This window comes from Neolamprologus brichardi, chromosome 9 (assembly GCF_056152115.1).
Source record: "Neolamprologus brichardi isolate AB-2024 chromosome 9, ASM5615211v1, whole genome shotgun sequence".
Lineage (NCBI taxonomy): Eukaryota > Metazoa > Chordata > Actinopteri > Cichliformes > Cichlidae > Neolamprologus > Neolamprologus brichardi.
Genome location: NC_142112.1, coordinates 29,357,458 through 29,379,520, shown reverse-complemented (window position 1 = coordinate 29,379,520; position 22,063 = coordinate 29,357,458). Strand labels below are relative to the sequence as shown.

The 22,063-nt window shown below is 42.3% G+C and overlaps 1 long non-coding RNA gene across 2 annotated transcripts; it reads right to left on the bottom strand.

Moving 5' to 3' along the window:
* Window positions 1–5,762: 5,762 nt before the first annotated feature.
* LOC148101481 (uncharacterized) lies at window positions 5,763–21,413 on the bottom strand. 2 transcript variants are annotated; one of them, XR_015719645.1, is made up of 5 exons: window positions 21,248–21,413; window positions 13,879–13,951; window positions 13,217–13,370; window positions 8,063–8,172; window positions 5,763–6,965 (listed from the first exon to the last, which is right to left on the bottom strand). It is a non-coding gene; the product is annotated as an uncharacterized LOC148101481 (long non-coding RNA). The 2 variants fall into 2 exon arrangements; XR_015719646.1 differs by lacking the exons at window positions 13,217–13,370; window positions 13,879–13,951; window positions 21,248–21,413 and adding an exon at window positions 8,353–8,367.
* Window positions 21,414–22,063: the final 650 nt, after the last annotated feature.

Sequence of the window (22,063 nt, the reverse complement as noted above, 5' to 3'; positions counted from 1 at the left end):
TATTGGCTAGCATGAGAACGCCCTCGCGTTCCCCCGGGTAAGATTGGGCCCAGACTGCTGACCCGTGACCAATAACAGATGAAAAAGAGGATCACAAATGAACCTCAACAGCCTTCCATATCACAGTTTCTGGACACTTGTGCCCGGCAATGCAGCATAAATCATCCACACTGCACTAAATTTACTGCGATAGTTATTTTGTTTTGTGCTGTGGAAATCTCAGTACTTTTTGTCTGAACAGGAAGTTCTGCTTTTGCATTTTTCATTCAATGTTTATTCTTTTTTGGGGGGGTTGTTTTTTTTTGCCTGTCCCGTTTGGATCTTTAGCCATCAGAATTGTTGTCTGAAGGCCAAGAAAGATGCCAAGTGGATTTACTTTACCAAGTGGATCATCATGGCCTTGCCATATTGGTCCATTTAATTGACCTTTATTATAATTATGTATTTATTTTATTTGAAGTTAACCCTCAGTCTGAACTAGAACTGAATTTCTAGCAAGAAATAAACCTCTTAACTTACCATCTTGGCTCCTCTTTCACTATTTACCTCTATGTTAGTCCCTTCTAACCCCTAGACTAGCCTGGGGACGTAACAGCCATACTGAGCAGATCATTTCTTGTATGTGGGAAATGTTTGTGACACTGTTGTGACCTATTGTGATTAAATCGTAACTATATCTTGATTAAAGTATAATATAGGTGCAGTGCTGGTGTGCGGGGGTGTTATGTGCCTTGTGGGGGAGGCTGCAGACATGTTATAAATTGTTATGTCTATATCAAGCTTTTAGCCTAACAACAAGCAGAGATATGTGTGTATTTCTTAAAATCACTCTATATCTGCTTTAGAAAAATATCCCTTAATTCACCTGTGTTCACACACTTTGGTTTTCCAGTGCAGAGGAATGACAACAAAAGGAAAGACTTCACTGAGTGAAAAAGGATGAAGATCCAATGCAGCTGGTTTCAGGAGATAATGAAAAAGCCTGAACACCTTCTCTACAAAAACAGGGTGAGTTTAATGTTGTGATTGATTTAGTTTTTGAAGATTTGTGTGTTACTTTAATTATAAAGTACTTATATTTCAACTGAACTTACAGCTCCACCTTCAATACTGTCATCCCACACAAACTCACTCACAAGCTGGCAACACTCGGCCTGCACCCCACCCTCTGTGACTGGCTACATGACTTTTTGACTGGCAGGCCCCAGACCGTCAGGATCGGCAACAGGACTTCAGTGCGCATTAGGAAACAGACATCTGAGGGGTGTACCTGGCATACAGGTTCCTCCAGGTGGTTTCCCCAGATGTAGATGTGAGTCAGAGTCGAGCTGGATTTCACAGCCTGAGCCAACAACAGCAGACCCTCTGATGTGAGGGGCAGAGAAAAGCCACGTGGATAGGAGCTACTCTCCGAGCTAAGGTTAGCCACAGAGGGCATGGATGCAGACGAGCCCAGCCTCCTGGACATCCCGAAAGAGCTTTGTGACTTTAGGAAAGACAACAACAAACAATATGCACATATTAGACGAGGGTTAAGAAGAGTTGATGCTAGAATGGAAGAGGCAGAGGGGCGATTCGACGAGACTGAGACGGTGCTACAGTTGTTTATTTTATTCATAAACTTCACTATTTCATTAATTATTTCATGGTTTCTTTGCATCTTCATCTGTAGTACTTACACATGGGTGTATGTTCCTTGTGTTTGCTTACATTAAAATACCAGCACTAATGACCAGAGCATATAAATGCAGCTTTTCATATTTGACAATATATTTTGAAAGCACAAGACAAATCACAAACAGTTTTCAATGTAGGTTTGGTTTTTTATTTGGTTTTATTTTTCATTTCTATATTTGATGGTGATGTGATGCTATATTACATGTTTTTAAGATTCAGTTGAATTTAATATTTGTAATATAGCATCAAATCACAACCGTCTCCTCAAGTTGCTTTATACTGTAAGATAGAGACCCTACAGTAGCAGCAAGAAAACCCCAATTAATTAATAATCCCTTATGAGCAAGCACTTGGCGACAGTGGGGAGGAAAAACTACCTGGAACAGGCAGAAACCTCCGGCAGAACCAGGCTCAGAAGGGACGGCCATCTGCCTCGGCCGGTGGGGGGTGATGGTAACGATAATACGAGGAGACACGATGAAGAATATTTCTCAGTCTAATTAAAGTAGTTTTAAAATAAAATATACCTCAGATGTTAACTCTGAGGCCAGACTGCTTTAAGATTTTAAAAGAGGTATTTGAAAAAAATCAAGATGACAATTTAGTCATCAGTACTGCCTTTAAAGCAGCAGCTGAACAAATTCTTAAAACCTTTTAACACTGCTGAAAAAAACCTGGCAAGTTTGGATTTCTTTGGAAGATTCATGAAGACACTTAGATTCTTTCTTATGATCTTTCTAATAATGTCGTCAAAAGATGAATCTTCTGACAACATTACATCGAAGAACTTGTCTGCAGATCCAAACTCCTTGATAAGGCCTTTAGCTGTGTCCTTGACTAACTTATTTATGTTATTATTAAGAATTTTTAGGTATTCGGTGCATCTATCTTCAGAAAGTACCAAATCTGTCAGATGGTTGATAACTAACTCTAATTTTTCTGGATCCAGAAGATTTCTGGTATTTTTGTGCAATTTTTCTGCGATTCTCGTGGCTACAAGAGTGCTAAATTGTTTGGCAATTAGCCTATCATCAGGTGACACTAATGTTTCTGACAGTTCTTCCTCTGGGTTTTCAGAGGTTGCTGGCTGACTTTGACCCTCTGTGGGTTTAGTGTGAGACACTGATGCCTGATCACCGAGATTCATTGCTGGATGCATCAGAATAGTGTCGTCAAAAGATGAATCTTCTGATATCATTACATCGAAGAACTTGTCTGGAGCTGTGGCCTTGACTAATTTAACCCTGTTATTATTAAGAATTTTTAGGTATTCGGTGCATCTATCTTCAGAAAGTACCAAATCTGTCAGACGGTTGATAACTAACTCTAATTTTTCTGGATCCAGAAGATTTCTGGTATTTTCGTGTAAATTTTGTGCGATTCTCGTGGCTAGAAGAGTACTAAATTGATTGGCAATTAGCTTATCATCAGGTGACACTAATGTTTCTGACAGTTCTTCCTCTGGGTTTTCAGAGGTTGCTGGCTGACTTTGACCCTCTGTTGGGTCAGTGTCAGAGACTGATGCCTGATCACTGCTTGTATTTGAAACCAGGTTCGGGTCTTCTGCACTCACACAGACTGGCTGATTGGTGAGATCAGTAACTGGACTTGACCGTGATGTAAACAGTCTGTCGCTTGTTTCACCAGCATCTGGTCCAATCATAACTTCTTCCTTTGATGGGGTCAGCACTCTTACTATATCTTCCACGGCACCAGAAATTTTGTCATTTATAATAGTTTGGGTTAAAGTTTCATTCTCCAACCAGAAAAGAAGGTTTTGTAAGAACCTTTCCACTGAATCTTCTACGAGCACATATGGCACCTCAGGAGCAGAGGGTACATTACAGTCACCCTGTGAAGTCTTAGAGAAGTCTGAGAGACTTTTACCCATTTGCATCGTGGGGGCTGGATATGTTGACTCGACATGGCCGTACACATTTTCTGTCAACTCCCTTGAAAACATCTCCTTACTTGTCAGGTCAAGATGTCCTGCCTGGGTTAATTTACTAAACAGTTTATTCAGAACCGGCACGACCGTTGTAAATTTGAGCGGAGAAGAACTTTCAACTGTGGTTTCTAAGGTTGGTGATTTTCTGGGAATTTCTGAGGGATTCATGTGTTCGCTTTTCCTGGAGTCAGCTCTCTCACTCTCCGGGGAGTTTGCCTGTTGTCTCTGAAAGGTCAAAAATCCTTTGCTTTTCTTCAAATGATCTTTCAGCTCACTGTTCATTTTTTCAAATTCCTTTTTAGCAAACCTGAAGAAGTGTTGTTTTACTTCATCTGGTTTTATAATTAGGGCGCATGATGCAAAAAAGTCTTTCACCTTTTTGATCACCAGGTCCACATCAAAAGCAGGCTTGGGTGAGCTACACTTCTCACTTAATGTGATATCTTCTGCATCAGGATACTCAATGTTAGCAATTAACACATTTACAATGTCAACTGCAGCTTTATCTGCATCATCTTCATCATGTAAATAATTCAGATTGTTGAGGATTGTTTCAACATCACTTTGAGCTTTCTCCTCAGCTTCTGCAAACTCATCACTTTCTTTTTCCTCCACGGGTTGCAGTTCTATGTGACAGTCCTGGTCATCTTTACTTATCTCTCTGTCTGTACTCCACCTCATGAGAGCCATACTTATTTCTTTAATTGTTCCCATCTCAGAGAGCTTGGATTCAAGACTCTCATCACTTGAACTAAAGGAAGTGGGTAAAGCCCCCCTCATGAACAGGCCGCTCAGCTTACCTTTATAACTCTTCAGACATGAGAAAGCATGAGAAACCATGCATCTGAGGTTTTTTATGTTTGTTATTTTTCTGGTGACATAAATAGAATCCGGGTTTTCTGGGACTAGAACCCAACCCGAGTTGACTTTATTTGAGATCTCCTGCTCAATCATCTGTGTCAGCACCACAGCGCTTTCACACTCCTCATGGGTGACATTAAGAGCAGCAGCAAAGCTGGTTGAGAAAGAGTCTCCCAATACGGGGCTTATTTTTTTCACGGCTATGCTAAGGTATGTCTGGAATGATGCATCATTTAATTGGTCCTGACCTCCTAGAAGTAAAGTTTTTATGGTGCTTGCACTAACTGACTGAATGACATCAGTAATCATATCAGCCAGTGCTACTTGGACATCAGAGTCCCAGATCCCATTTTCTATCAAGCGCCACTGTAATCCAGAGAGCCTATCGAAACACCCGCTGATAGCAGGTGAAAAAGGCTCTGAATTAATGGGGGTAGGGGTTCTAACAGTGGATAAAGACATTGTCAATGACTTAGTTTCGCTACAATTACTTTGGAAATCCGTTTTCAGAAAGCTTTCAGAAAGGGAAGATCGCGGTCTGTACATTTAACGTACGACAACTAAAAATGCAAAATGCAAGATTCAGGTATAAAGCCCGCTGTTTCACCCCTATTTAGGGACTCAAGTGGAGGTCACGTGCTGCAAGATCAAAGGCACGTACTGTGACATCAAAGCAGAAAGGAACTGAGCTATGTGACGTCATGCCGCGAGCGTTCACCTACATGCGCGTGCACACAAGTGAGCGATCACTAATAAATCACAGACGCATCAACGTCGGTGTTGTCAAACTTTCAATCATACCTGCAGCCAGTTCTTTGAAGCTCTCAAATGGGTTGAATGGCGCCTGTTTTCCACCATCATCGCAGAGCATTCCTCCAGCAGGTCCAACGCCTGATTCAACAAAAGCCGCGACTCCGGCAGCTGTGCTGCGAAGCAGTTTGCTAATGTGATGGCTAACTAGCTAATGTGATGGCTAACTAGCTAAAGAATCCTAACATATATGAGGTACTTAAAAAACAAAGGGAACGAAGGAGGAGGAGGAGAAGTGGAGACAGCGATCTGACTGACTGGTTCATCTGAGGCTCTCAGTGGTTCCCCGTCTCAGCGAGATTCACAACACTTCTTGCAACAAACTCCCGTAACCATGGTTACAGGAGGACGCTCTGTTTGTGGCGGTCATTATCATAGTATGACGTCAAAAAGAGATGTTAATAAATATTAATTCATGCAATTTAAACACATTTTTTATTTTACTATTAAGGTGTATAATGGTTTAATATGGCATGACACCCTCGCTGATGTTGATGCCTAGGAATCTGAAGCAGCTGACTCTCTCCACCTCTGCTACGGTTTCCTGTAACCCACGATGAGCTCCTTGGTTTTGCTGATGTAAAGCACCAGGTTGTTGTCACGGCACCGTGATGTCACGCCTCTCACCTCTGTCCTGCATGAAGTCTCATCTCCATCAGAAATGCAGCCAATGAGGAGATTAGACTTTATTGATCGACGGCAGGAAAATTTGTGCGTTACCTCAGCTCAGGTAGAGATAGCAGAAGAAAATCCAAAAATAGAAATAAAATATAAACAACTACAAAATAAATAAGATAATACACTATATATACAACAGTAGCATACACAGTATGTGACTATGGATAGAGTGTTGTGGAAATGCAAGAAATAAATTTCATTATTCTTACTATTATTATTTAAGCAATAGATATCTAAAAGTATCTATAAGTATAGACATGTACTTGCACACACATCTACAGACTAAATATACACATGTATACATATACATACACATATACCTGCACACCAGGTAAATGTCCAGTGACTCATGACAGCGTGATTGAGGAGTTATAGAGTCTAACTGCTGTTGGGATCAATGATCTGTGAAAGTGCTCCTTCCTGCAGCGAGGGTGTTTTGGTCTCTGACAAGGATCTGCTCAGCTCACAGACTCATGGAACTGAGATGATGTGGGTTGTTCGTGATGGATGTCAGCTTTACTAGCATTTTTAGCACACGATCAAAGTTTCTGTGGATGCTTGAAAAATCTTGAAGAACGTTGAATTCACTAAAGGTTTTAAAAATAATGCTGTAATCAGTTTCGTTACAGTTGCAGTGTTGTCGTCTGCTACTGTAGGCCACAGCAGCAGACGACAACACAGGTTGAGTAAGTGGGAGTGAGTGTTTTCAGACACAGAAGAACAACTTTAGATTAATCAAACGAAAATTTATACAATCAGCTTTCCAAATGTGAATATGTTTCAGTTGTCTGTGAGTAGGAACTCAACTCTAACAAACTATAAGTTTAGTTAACTACAACCAACTAACCAAGCTCCAGCAGGTCTGTAGCCGTCAGATCACAGTGAGCCAAACTGAGGCTCCTGCTGTCGGCTTTCTTCCCGAGTCTCTTCAGGAAAACACACACTCGACCCCAGCCGACGTCCCGCTCACTCTCTGCTGACGCTGCAAAGCCTGAAACACACGATACACACCCACAGGGCTTAGCATGTCACTGTAAACTGATTTTCCACAGTAAACTCTATTTTCTTGAGCTCTGTATTTTGTTTCTGAACCTCTGATTTTACACACCTTTAAGGAAAAAAAAAAAGCTACTTTACAAAGCTTTCTCTGTTTGCTGCTTTGCTCTTCACCTCTTTGGGCCTCTAAAATCTGGATATTTCATATCTCTAGTTTTTTCATAGTCTTACGCTCTTCAGAATACTTAACCTTTTTTCTGTTTTCCTCAGTCCGAAAAATATATTGAAGCACATAAATTCAAAGATATTTGAACCCTTTGAATCATTACGTTCATGGATCTTTTCTTCTCTTCACATTCAAATTCTTAAAGTTATGCAAAAATCAGGTCAATTTAGCTTTGTCCTCCTCTGTCCTTGTTAGATGTTGAAAAATCTCTAAGTAATAAAAATTGATCGTTTTTCTTCAGAGATCCTGAATCCCTGAAAGCTACTTTAAAAAAGACCCTATATAGTCCTTCTGTGTAAACTTTGTCTCAATGTAAAAAACAAACAATCAGGCTTCTGGTTTCTAAAGTCATTAAAATATCATTAAAATAAGCAGAAAACGTGATTCTGTCTCTGCTGCAAACCTCCATGTGTATCAAAACTGGGCAACCTCTTTTCCAAAAATACAAAAATAACCATAGTAATTATAATAATGTGGCTATATTTTCTTCTCTAATGATGTAAAAGTTACCAAACTGGATAAAATCTGCTCATTTTTGTTATCAGGGACCTAAAAATCCTTATTATAGGAGAACTTATTCCCACTTCCTGGTGCTTTGATTCTCTAAAGCAGTGGTGGGGACCTCCACAGACTTGCAGCTACAGCAAGTTTTTATTTTTCGATAAATCACAGAGTGATGGAGCTGTAAAGGCAGGTTTCATCACAGCAGAGGATTTCATTTAATGTGCATTCTTTAGGTTTATATCTGCAACCAGAACTACTCAGACTGCATTGTGAGGCGGCTGTGCACGACCTGCATTTATGTTAAATTAAAGTACTTAATGCGAGCGTGATTTCCCTGTGTGGATATGAATGAAACGCTGTACCGGTGTCCAGCACTGGGGGCCAGTTCCTGATGTCCATCGTGGCCATGGCCTCTTTGGAGCGCAGCAGCTTACAGATGACGGCGGTGGTCATCACACGCCGAGTGACTCACCTGCACAATTAGAAAGAGAAAGACAGAAGAAGAAATTAAGCTCCCTTTTCCCCCCAGAGGAGATCAGAAGTCAGCCAGAGCCATACGAGTCTGGAATTAGCTGGGAGCGAGAGCTTGAGCCCTGGAGGTCTGACTGAAAGAGAAACCGCATCGGTTTAACAGACAAATTAAGAGTCTGACCTCGACAATCATCTTAACAATTTAGTTATTTCATATACACTGGATAAAGCATACTAAAAATTTATGAAATAGCCTATTCTACCTAAAGTTAAAGAAACACACTTTAAAAAAAATTAATCCTGTGGCAGAATTTCTAAAAAAAGAGATTTGGCTTTGAGGTGGGTCAGTGTTCTTTTTGTTCTGATGAAAATGAAACCCTAGAACATCTTTTTTTTCCTTCTATGCCCTATCACACAATGTATTTGGTGCAACTTAAAAAATTGGATTTCCCTAAATATTAATGATGTGCCACTATTTGAATTACATCATAATTTTTTTTATATGGATCATCTAGCATTGGGTGTCTCAGACATTATTAACATCATCATACGTTTGAGTAAATATCATATCCATTGTGTTAAATGGAGGAACGCTAAGCCTTCTCTCCCTGGTTTTATTGATGATTTTAAGATATTTTTTTCTTTGCTAAAAAAGACAAAAAGCACATATGCCAAAAAAAAAAAATAACCAGGATAATGCCCGGCTCCTGCTATTCTAAATTTTGACTTATGCTGAGGCTAATATATTTTTAAGTAATGCAGCTGTCTCACTAAGACTAAGCTGTCTAACTTATCGTTCCATGATTCGATTCGATTCGATTCGATTCAATTCAATTTGATTCTGGGAAATTTTGACAGTCAGCAATATTATAATTCAGATCAGTACATTTACATATTTTTGTATCTAAAAAAAAGGAAGCTGACACACGCAAGACTTTATCAAAGGTGTAAGCGTCACAGCAGATGCCTTTGTGTAAAAGTAGCTGAAGATAAAACACAGAAAAACATGAAGGGGATTTTTCCTGGCCTGGGATTTTATAAAAAATATTCTGCAGTACATCAAAAAACGAAAGAAAACCATTAATCAACATATGAACGTTACCGCTGACGTCCCAGCGGTTTTATTAGAGACACGGCTAAGCGTTTTGCATTTTGCATAATTTTTAAATGTTTAAATTTGTTCAGTATTGAACGGCAGAAATTAGGTTTTCTTTTCGGAAGTATGTAAAACGAAAAAAAACCAGCGGCCGACAGCGCTGTAAACAACAGTAGACTTGTGCGTAACAAGCAAGCGAATAATGCAGAAAACAGATTTTTAGACGGGAAACTGTTCTTGTAGTACAGAGAGAGAGAGAAAGAGAGAGAGAGCTGTGCATGACGTGTGATTTTATCGTGGTGGAAGCAAAACAGTAAACGTCAGAGGGAATTCATGACGATGTTTATGTGAAGCGCAGTTTGGATCTTCTTTTGCTGCTGGTTCAGTCAATATTGTTTGGAGAGAGATCAAACTAACAGCTTTAGAATCTGCGCAAAAACGGCGTGAAAACAAAGCGCGGACCGCCGACAGATCAGAATCAGCCAGCTGTTGGCTTTCAGCCCCAACCGTGTCCGTGCCATCGGGTGAGAAAGGCGACATCCCATTGATTCTGATCCGCGCTGTGTGTTTACGTCTTTGTGCAGAATCCGTGTTCCTGCTCTCATTTACTGTTTTAGCTGTTTGGTGGTTGTTGAAATTTTGTGAGGTTTCACCTGAGATTCTGGCATTTCGGGCAAAATTAATTTATATTAAAAAATCAATTCAGGATTTTAATGAATCGATTTCACGTTATCCAAGCCAGAATCGATTTTAATTGATAAATCGATTATAAAAACCCACCCCTAACTAGCAGGTTGCTGAGTAGACATCTGTGTAGTGGTTTGTTTGAAATCTACCACTTTTTCCTTCAGTTTCCTTGTCAAGAATTAACTTCCTGTTCAACTGAAATGCTTTCCTGTTCAACTAAAACGCCTTCCTGTTTAACTGAAATGCCTTCCTGTTCAACTGAAATGCCTTCCTGTTCAACTGAAATGCCTTCCTGTTTAACTGAAATGCCTTCCTGTTCAACTGAAATGCCTTCCTGTTCAACTGAAATGCCTTCCTGTTTAACTGAAACGCCTTCCTGTTTAACTAAAACGCCTTCCTGTTCAACTGAAACGCCTTCCTGTTCAACTGAAACGCCTTCCTGTTTAACTGAAATGCCTTGGTTTTTCAGTTGTGTGTGTGAGAGCGTTTCAGTAGTGTGTGTGAGAGCTAAAATTTCAGTACTGTGTGTGAGAGCTAAAATTTCAGTAGTGTGTGTGTGCGATGTAGCGTGACATAAGCAGCATGGAAGGTGATAGGAAGACAGCATCTGCAGACTGTTCAAGTTTCTTTTAAGTATTCTTTATTTTCTGGCGTCGCCTTTCAACAATTATTTCACAGAAACATAAGAACCTCTCAGTCAAAATCTCACCTGCTTTATATAAAATTCTACTCACACCTGGATCTCATTAACCTCCACCATTGGGAAAACAGGGTAGACTAAATAACACAGTCTAGTCCAAAGAAACAGAAATAAAATAATTTTTCCACTTAACAAACTCATTCACCCAACTAAACAGTTTGAAAAGTCAATCTCTTCACTTACTCTGACTCATGGGGTTATTTTAAATGAAATAAACAATTTTACACAAAAGAAACACCCCTTCATTTGGTTACACCCAATTGACATGATCAGTGACATCATATCCTGTAAAATCAGGAAGTACTGGGGCGGCCATTCCCACATACCCGTTTTACACATAGGACCTGTCCAGAGGAACACACAATGGTAAGTATAACCAAACTACATAAACAAATGAAAGATTCAAATCAATTAATGATGAAGTGACATTTAGCTTTAAGTACATTTGCACAGATGAAATGAATATAACCAATGCTACCACAAACAGACCCGGGATAGTATGTAGAGCCAAGGCTACATGTGCTGTGTTTACATTAAAGCATTATGAAAGACTATAAGATAACAGAACACAGAATAACAACATACACAAGTGACAAATGGCAAATGACTTCTCTCCTAGCCACTTTGTCACAGTGTGAGAGCGTTTCAGTAGTGTGTGTGAGAGCGTTTCAGTAGTGTGTGTGAGAGCGTTTCAGTAGTGTGTGTGAGAGCTAAAATTTCAGTAGTGTGTGTGAGAGCTAAAATTTCAGTAGTGTGTGTGAGAGCGTTTCAGTAGTGTGTGTGAGAGCTAAACTTTCAGTAGTGTGTGTGAGAGCGTTTCAGTAATAATGTCCCTTACGGCACCTCATACACAACGACCAGGACAGACAGAGCTGGGGTGCAAACCGGCAACCTTCCGTTTACAAGATGAGCTTCCAGACCCCAGAACCACAGTCGCCCATGTGTTGCATTTACAGTGTGATGCAGACTCTAACGCTGTACAGCTGTTTCTATTGTACAAACCTATAATCAGTTTCTATTTTTGGTTTGTCCACAATTTCAGTGCAATACTCCACCAAAAGAAAGGAAACTAATGCAAATGAAAGGCAGATTTGCAGGTTAAAAAAAAGGAGCTGAAGACAAAACACTGCAGTTTGGTGAAAGGAAAAACCTAAATCGTGGAAAAATAAAGTACATTCTCTTTCTATTCTGGAGTTTTACATATCTGGACATGACAAATATAATTTGGTCCAGGTCACAAAGATAGGTCAATACAACCTAAAGTGAATTGAAACACATGGCATATTACACCATGCTTTTATTTATTAAAACAAACAAACAAACAAGCAAACTAAGCCAAAATGCAGAAGCAATCTGTGAAAAAAGATCTTCACTACTTCCATAGAAATTAACTGTTTGCCTAGCAGCCAAGCCCTGCATATCAAACAAACTTGATTTACTGATCCAAAAGTTTGCGCACCTCACACTTGTTGATCAGTTATATTTTGGCAGTTTGTTTGTGTGAAGTATTCAGGTTTGTGATTACACAATGTCAGAGAGGTAAGACAGCAATGACTCGTGAGAATTATTATAGGCAAGTGGAAAACTTTCAAGACAGTTTTTCATTGTCCCAGGAGTGGAAGACCCAGCAAATTTACCTCAAGGTCAGCCTGTGAAATGCAATCTTAGACTCTGCAGGCCTCAGTTAGAACATTAAATGTTCAAGTTCAGACATTTGTGGTATGTTTGAAAAGGTTTACCGGCCTCTTCTCTCTAAAAAGAACATTTCAGCACTGCTTAGGTTTGCAAAGTTGCATCTGGACAAACCACAGGACTCGTTTGGACAGATGAGACCAAAGTGGAGATGTTTGGCCATAACACACAGTAAACACATATCAGGATGATGGTTTGGACTTGTTTTATAGTCACAGGATCTGAGGACCTTGTAGTCATTAAGTCAACCACAAGCTCTTCTGTTTACCGAAGTATTCTAGAGTCAAATGTGCAGCAATCTGTCTAACAGCTAAAGCTTGGCCCAATTTGAGTCATGCAAAAGGAAAATGATCCCAGCAAATCTACAACAGAACGGCTAAAATGAAAATAATCAAGGTGTTGGAATGCCTCAAAGTCCAGACCTCAAACAGACTGAAATGATGTGTTGAGACCTGCAAACCTCAATAAACTGAAACAACATTGCAAAGATGAGTTGGCCAAAATTCCTCCACAGTGAAGTGCCTGCCTGATAAAGTCATGCAGAAAACTTTAAGTTATTGCTGCTGAAGTTGATTCTATAAGCTACTGAATCATGGGGTGTCTTCAGGTTTTCACACACTGCTTCTGCATTTTGGCTCAATTTGAATTAACACTTGTTTTATTTTCAAAAGGGGAAAAAACTAAACCATCTTTGGAAAAACATCAAAATAATACGTCTCTGTTTTAATACAAATTAGGAGCAGCAGTGTGATTTCATAAATCAACACTTCATGAAGTGTGAAAATGCCAAACAAAAGTTTATATGACTGTATTGATAGGTGCACATTTGTGAAACAGATAAGCAGATCTAAACGAGATAAGGGGCCATACCCGTCAATGAGAGCAGCCTTGGCTGTGCGGGATTTACCCGGCTTGTTGTCATCAGGATCATACCAGCTGCTTAAGTCAAATCTCTCTTTGGGAATTGGCACAGAGCAGTTTCTCCCATTCACCAGAACCTTCCAGAAATTGTCAAGCCCCTCTCCTTTTTTGGGGAGAAAATACATATAAAACACTTTTTAAACTTTATGTAACTATAGTGAAAGATTTTTCACTGTTCCTAATATACTATTTGGGGAATGGTACAGTTTTTGCCTCTGTATACCACCATTTGTGTCTTTTTAAGAATCTACTAGATTAAGCCTAGCAATGCCTCCTTCACCTCAGGAACAAATCTTTTGGGTGTTCCAGTGGACAGCTATCAAGTTTTTTGTAACAACCTGTCAAATTACTTTTGAGCCTCTGAAAATGACTGCAGTTCCTAAACAATTCATCTAATACTTTTGTCGAACCCCTTTAATCAAAGCTGAAAGTCTGCACTTTCATAATCTTGACTGATTTCAAATCCACTGTGGTGGTTCACAGGCGCAAAAACACAAAAATGTCCATGTCTAAATACTTCTGGATCTGACTATACACCATGTGACGCACAACAATCAAATTAGGTAGTAAAATAATAACAGACAGACAGAAACTTCTTAAAGTGTCCTCACCGCCTGGAAAATTGCATCCAATTCCCACCACTGCAATGCTGTCTTCAGTTTCTTCCATTGTGACAGAAAATCACTGAAAAATAAATAAATTAAAAAAAACAGAAATCTTTAGTGTGTTAGCATGCAATCGCCATGGCAGCAGATCAGGAAAGAAAGTGGAGCGAGTTATTGAGTGAAACAGTGTAGTTAGTCCAGTTTAGTCATGCACCACTGTATCCTTACATCCATCCCGTTGGCAGTTTCCCTCACTGATGGTATCACTGCTGGACTTGCCGTTCTTATAGCCAGCTTCTTTTCTTTATCAAACATTAATGATTCATGCTGTACGTGGCCATGGAGATGAAGGACTTCAGTGCACACATTTATGGTGCCTCGCAAATGATTAGACCACGTTTAATGGGCAAGTCGATATGTTCTATAATAGCATGGCCCTATCACAGTTTCAGTTTAACTAATTATGTTTAAAATCCTGGAAACATCTGGAAATGGTTAAAAAAAAAAGACATTTTACACTAACTCATATTGTTAATTAATAAGACAAGTAAGTAATAAGTAAGCCATAAGTGTTATTACATATACAATATTACAATGTGCATACCACAGTACCCACATAGCAAGCAGGTCTGGCCCGGATCCGGTATCAAGCCGGCACTCCTGGCTGACTTCTGGCATGATAAGACATATGTCAGATATCCAGATATGGGCCAGGCCTGGCATAGATGGCACTGTTTAGTGATGGCATCCCACATCTGGTCCGATTGTGGTTTGGTGTATGTGGCCCAGATCTGGCATCAAGCTGGCACTTCTGACTGACTGGTGTCATCAAGTAATCAACAAAGTTATGTACAGTCACTTAACATACCCACGTAGCAAAATTGGTATGGGCCCGATCTGGCCCACACAATGTGCTTACACATGGCCCACATTCCGCAAAGAATGACGGTCCTTTAGTGTAAGCACATGAATGTAATCCGCCGCTGTTATCAAGAGCTGTTTGGGGCTTTCGGTGGCTCCTTGTTTAATTCTCCTTCTGTGTTCCTGAAGCTGTTCTCCACCCACGGACTCGTTTGGGAGTGATAAGCAAAGCTACTGTTGTTAGCCTCCCTGCTGGTGTTAGCGAGGAACACTCTTTTCCCGTTACCGTTTCCTCCCATACCACCAGCAGCCCTGCTCAAGAGATGGTGGATGCAATTGACCTGTCTGCTCTCACTGAGTCAGAGCAACATGAGGTACGGTTACTTTTGCAGAAGTACCGCTCTGTTTTCTCCACTTATGAGGGAGACTTGGGCTGCACAAACCTCATTTCACACGACATACCTCTGCTTGATGACGCACCCGTCCGGCAGAGGTACAGGCGAATTCCTCCTTCTGATTATGAGGCTGTCAGGGCCCATATCAACCAGCTACTGGAGGCCCAGGTAATTCGGGAGAGTAGCAGTCCTTATGCCTCTCCCATTGTGTTGGTCCGCAAGAAGGATGGAAGTCTCCGTCTGTGCGTTGACTACCGTTTGCTGAATAGCAAAACGAGGAAGGACGCCTTCCCCTTACCTCGCATCGAGGAAAGTCTGGATGCCCTTGCTGGCGCACGCTGGTTTTCTACCATCGACCTGGCCAGCGGGTACAACCGATGGTGTCTCCACCGATCCAGCCAAGGTTGAAGCAGTAGCCAAGTGGCAGTGTCCTCGTTCCGTGTCAGAGTTGAGATCCTTTTTGGGTTTCGCCAGCTATTACCGGCGCTTTGTGGAGGGGTTTGCCACATTGGTGGCTCCCCTGCATCAAGTGGTGGCTAAATTGGCTGGCACCAAGACAAAGAAGGGCTCGGGACAGAGTTTGAGTGCTATTTGGACACCTCAGTGTGAGGAGAGCTTTGAGGCCCTGAAAGCAAAGCTTGTGTCCGCACCTGTGCTGGCATATGCTGACTTTGTACGCCCATTTATCTTGGAGATTGACGCCAGCCACAGTGGTTTGGGTGCAGTTCTCTCCCAAGATGTAGAAGGTGTTGTTAGGCCAGTGGCTTATGCTAGTCGAGGTCTTCGGCCACATGAGCGCAACATGGACAATTACAGCTCCATGAAGCTGGAGTTTCTTGCGCTCAAGTGGGCCATGGCCGAGAAGTTCCGGGAGTACCTGCTGGGGCAGAAGTGTGTGGTTTACACTGATAACAATCCACTCAGTTACCTCTCTTCAGCTAAGCTGGGTGCCACCGAGCAGCGGTGGGCCTCCCAGCTGGCGGCATTCGATTTTGAGATCAAGTATCGCTCAGGCCGCAGTAATAGGAAAGCTGATGCTCTCTCTCGACAGTATGAGACGAGCTCCAGCTTGGCCGAGGGTGTGTTGCCTGGGACTCCTGTCCCAACTTCACTTCAGCAGGCTCAGTGTCCAGCAGTTTTGCCCTCTGTTACCCAGCTGGAGATTGAGGCCTTTCCATCTCACTCTCTGGGGGATATTCGTGCTTTGTAGGAGGCTGACCCCCTCCTCAAGGATTTCCTGGTATACTGGAGGAGGCACACCCCGCCCTCTTCGGAGGAAAGGAGTCAGGTCCCCAAACCAGTTATGGTTCTGATGCGTCAGTGGGATCGTCTGGTGGAGAAGGATGGCATCCTTTATCGCCGTATTTTGCGTCCGGGTGGAGGTGAGGAAGCCCTCCAACTTGTTCTTCCAGAGGCTCTGAAGCCTGAGACCTTGAGGCAGCTGCACCAGGACCATGGGCACCAAGGTATTGAGCGTACCACTGAACTGGTCAGGCAGCGTTGCTATTGGCCCGGGATGTCTCTGACATCAAGCAATGAGTTCAGCGTTGTGAACGCTGTCAGGTCGCAAAGGACTCAGAGTTGGGGTCTCATAGTTATATGGGTCACCAGTTGGCATCTAGGCCAAATGAAATCCTGGCCATAGACTTCACGGTGTTGGAACCTTCCCGTAGTGGAGTTGAAAACGTCTTGGTTATGACGGACGTTTTTAGCAAATACACTGTTGCAGTCTCTACCCGGGACCAGCGGGCCTCTACTGTGGCCCAGGCCCTGTTAACAGAGTGGTTTTTTAAGTTTGGCGTTCCTAGCCGCCTCCACTCTGACCAGGGTAGAAACTTTGAGAGTTTGGTGATGCAACAGCTATGCGAGTTGTATCGGGTAGCCAAGTCCCGTACAACCCCTTACCACCCAGCGGGTAATGGGCAGTGTGAACGGTTTAACCGAACCCTCCATAACCTCCTCCGGACCCTGCCATCATCTTGGAAACGCGACTGGGCTGCATGCTTACCGCATGTGCTCTTTTGCTATAATAGCACGCCGCATCAGGGCACTGGAGAGTCGCCGTTTTTTCTGATGTTTGGCAGGGATCCTAGGCTGCCTATTGATTTCCTTCTAGGCCGCGGTCAGGACCCAGTGCCTGGAGAGGTACAGGACTGGGTGGCCGAGCACCAAGCCAGGTTAATGGTGGCGTTCGAGGGAGCTCGGGCACGGTTGTCGCTGACCGTCGCAAGGAGTGGCATGACCAGAGAGTCCACCCTGTTCCTTTAAAGGTCGGTCAGCTGGTGTATCTTTGAGATCACAGCGCCCCGGGCCGGCATAAGATCCAGGACCTGTGGAGCTCTGTGGTCTATCAGGTGTTGAGGGCACCCCAAGAGAATGGGGCTGTTTATACCATTGCCCCCATGGGAGACTTGGAGAAGGTTCGACATGTCCATCGCAACATGTTGAAGGCACAGGTCAGCCTAGGGCCTCCTACACCTGGTCCACAGGTTCCACCCCCACCTGTGCCTGCTGACTCAGAGCAGACCTCTCTGAGTGACGACGAGTTGTGGCTCCTTGTCCCTGAGGTACCCTCACACCCTGTAGCACCTGTGGCGTCACTTTTCGATGCCTCTAGAGTTCCATCGGTGGAGCTCAGGTCTACTCCCAGTGTGATTGTAGCACCCCCGACCTCTGCTCCCCTAGGTTCTTCCTCAGGCTCTGTTGAACAGTCTGAGGTGAGTGGGCCACACTTGCGGAGAACAGCACGTTCGACAGCTGGTCAGCACTCAAATGTTCATCACTTGCCACGTCCTGTTGAATCTGCACCAGTCGCTAATGCTCAGCTTGCCGTATTCAGGCCATGGTGTTAGGTTCCTTGAGTTATTGTCGGGGCGCCAATACAAAAAGGGGGGGGGGTAGATGTAGCCAGATGGGCTACTCGCCTTTCTTTTTCTCTCTCGCCCGCTCTCTCTCTCCTGCGCTCGCTCCCTTCACCGCGCAACTAGGTTAATTGGGAACCCACCTGCATTTTGATTGCAGGGTGGCATTAGCCCGTATAAAGCAAGCCAGTGTTTTTGTTGGATCATTCCTCCCGTGTATTCGGCGCAAAGCAGCAGTGAATGCTGGCCCACTGTGACGGACTGATCAGCAAGAGTCGATCATATGACAGCTACAGGTATGCTCTCGCTTAACCTCAGATTCCCTCAAAGCACTGGAATTTGTGTTAATAGTTTTTGCGGCCTGTTGTAGCACGGCAGTTTGTTTTATTCCGGCGTTGCGGAGAGAGGTGCTCGTGTCCCCACCAGTGAGAGTATAGCACCTCCGTTCCTGGGGTAAGCCGTTAAAACGACTTTTATTAGCATTCATAGCTATAAGAGTCTAAGGTTACATTTATCTGTCTTAGGGTTTGACTGCTGTATTCGCCTCTCCGTGGCAAATCGCCCTACCTAAACCGGAAGAGTGAAACGCCTTCCCATCCGCTGTTGTGAGGACTCCTCCTCGGTGGAGCCTGCTGTCTTGTCTTGTCTTGTCTTGTCTCGTCTTGTTTTGTTTTAGCTGGTCTTATCTTGTTTTTATTAAGTAGGCTTACCTTTTTCTGGTTCGCCTGATTTTATTCTATTTTATCCTGGACTGTTGCTCGTACCCACGCGTCTGTGATCGGGCTGCAGCGACCCTCTGCCCAAGTGTCGTGCTGGGACTTTAAATTGCCTCAGTTGCCGGTCTCAGCCGGTGAGGAGCCAGACCGGCTTGTGATTGAGGATAATTACTACCAGCACGAGTGGTAGTTTGACCCGTGGGGTATAAGCCTTCCTGCGTGTGTGTGTGTGTTTCCTTTTATTAAAGTTATTAAAGTGTGTTTTAGTTTTTTATGATCTGTAGCGAGCCTGACGCTCAGTGTCCTTTTATTCTTTTAACATATTTTTCTGTGTTTTATTTCAGTGAACGGAGGACGTGCCAGTGGCCCTGGGACCTCAGGTGGTGGGTCGTTTTCACACTTTCTTTTGTACAGCACCGGGTGGGCTGCAGTGATTTTCTTCTTTGTGTGATTTTCTTTTGGGTCCACGGCTGCTGGTAAGTCCAAGTTCCCTGATTGTTTTATTTTCACTTTAGGACACTGTCAACAATGACACTACATCTTGGGTTTTAATATTTTATTTATTTTTACTATAAATAAAACTGTTTTAATATTGGAGCCAACCTGCCTCAGTGTGCATCCTTGAATCTGTGCGGCCTCCTTTTATTCTTTTTTTTATCTACTTTTCTTAAATATATTTCCTGGGGGTGAAATTCCCCTAGGTGGCGTTGTCATTTTATTACTTTTTATCTAACCCCGCCGACCACTTGGTCACATATATATTTATATTAGGGGTGCAACAATACTCGTATCGATATTGAACCGCTCGATACAGTGCTTTCGGTTCGCATATGTATCAAACAATACAAATTTTTAAATTTATTTTATCAACTTTCCTTCTGACAATGGTGTCTGTGTTGAGCGCTCAGCGGATCTGCGCTCGAGAGTGCAGCCTAGGCGGAGTAGTCGAACCCAGATTCACTGAGCGCAGGGCAAGCTAGCAAGACAGAAGTTAAGCTCTCGTTGCAACATGGCAAATTGAACCTCCCCCACCCTCATTCAGATCTGGCCTTTGGAACTATTTTGGTCTTCATGTGACGTATGACCCTGAAGGTAAGCGCGTCATGGACAAAAGTAAAACAGTATGTCGGATGTGCCACGCAATGTTCAATTACATTGGTGGGAACTAGTGTGTTAGCGCAGTTAGCTCGTTAACGTGTTGTCGCTGTCCAGCCCCACGCATGGGGCGATCCGCGGTAACTCGTTAACGGAGATTTGCCGTGGTGTGGTGTTAACTAATGCTGACAGCACTAGTGGGAACACAATGAATATGACTGCACATTTACGCCGACATCATCCTAGTGCAAAGACAAGTGGAAGCAGACAAAAACAACAAGCACACATGCTACAAACTTTACCCGAGTCATTTAGACAGCCGTTAGCACATGATTCTCCTTATGGAGACCTGATATGTTTAATATGCTGCTGAGAGTATAGCCCAGAAGAAGCGTATAGTATAGCTTTTATTTTGGAAAGAGACATTTCTCTGTAATAAACTCTTTTCCAAAGATGAGTGATTTCTCGATCAGATAGATTTATTTTTTATATTACTTTGTTGTTTCAGCAACATTAAATTTAAAAACTGTACTTTTGAGTTAAAATATTATATATATTATATATATTTATAATTTTAATAAATGACAAATTAAAAAGGCATGAACATTTTTTTGTATCGAAAAAATATCGAACCGTGACACCAAAGTATCGAACTGAACCGAACCGTGAATTTTGTGTATCGTTGCACCCCTAATATATATATGTTTAAATAAATTAACAATAAAGCTCAACCCTACACCAGCTTCTAGCTTTGATTGACACAGAGTCCTGCATAACTTAAAAATCAGCCTAATTCTGAGGACTCACTGCATGATGTGGGGATTAGAGAAATATTTTGCTGCTATTATTAATAATCATCCTCATTACCATTGCATTAATAATACAATCTGCAGTATTGATATTGTATTCAGATGTTTAAACATATTGGTACCCAATTAGCCTTTATTACAGGTGCAGTGATAACCACTTTAAACTGTTGAGTAGGGATGGGTATCGTTTAGGTTTTATCCGATACCGGTGCCAAACCGGTACTTTTGAAACGGTGCCGGTGCTTAAACGGTGCCCAAACCGGTGCTTAAAGAATGGAAAACACAAAATTGGTCCAAAAACCTCTCATGTTCAGCTGTTTTTTTGTAAAAAGATAACAATGTTAGTCTTTTCTGCAGGTATAGGGCATATATGGTATCACTCTGGGCTGGAAGCAGTGCTTAATCAATGGAAAAAACACAAACTTTGTCCAAAAACCTCTCATGTTTAGCTGTTTTCCACTTTTTCTTCGGTCATTTTAGCCTTTTTGGCCAGGGTGAAGGGAGTATCTGCCATCAAACAAGAAGACAGCCGCATGTAGCTATGATGGTGTTTGCTAGTTCACGTTACATGCATTAATTTAATAACGCGGTTAGCTTACTCAACGTAAATTACACACGAACAACATTAAGCTACTCACGCAGAGAAGAACGGCTGCTGCTGCCATCATCATTTCTGCTACACTGGCAGGGCTAGGTTCATCGGATTTAAAGTGTGACCTCCTTTGACAGTATCAGCTTAAAGCACTTGTTGCAGGCTGCTGAGTTTGCATCTTTTGCTGTGAAGTACAGCCAGACTTTTGACCGCTTTGCCTTGGGCATTTTTAATCTGTAGCTCTGCTCTAAAAGAACGTACGTACCTGGACCCGCCTACTATCCTTGAAACGTAAAATGATTGGCTAGAATCTAAAGTGTATCATTCCATACCAGTTGGTGGCGGTAATGCACCTTTCAGTTGTTTGCCAACCGCCAATAGAAATGTAAGGAAGAAGAAAGTGTATCATAGCTCAGGAAAAAAAAAGCACCGAAATAAAGCACCGAAATGCGCGCTGCTTTTCGGTCTGGTTACTACCGTTTATGTCAGAACCGGTGCCATGATGGCACCGGATACCGGTACCCATCCCTACTGTTGAGTTGAATCTATAATCTTAAATGCTTTTGAATGCTTGTTATAATCTTAAATGTGTATGTGCTGATTCTGTTGGGTCATAAAAGAAAGGCCTAACTCTGAGTACACTCTTTGCAAAGTAGACAGGAAGCTGCAGGCTTTTGCAGAGCGTGCTTGTGAAAGTGAAAGTTACTTTGAGGAGCTGTCGGGATGAGGTTATTTGAATAACCAGGTTATTCATTATTGTCTTTTATTCATTTATATCTTTTGATTAAGCTTTTAGTAGAGGTTCTTGATTAAAACATTTATTCAACATATTACAGATATAGTTTCAGTTAGGTTATTATGC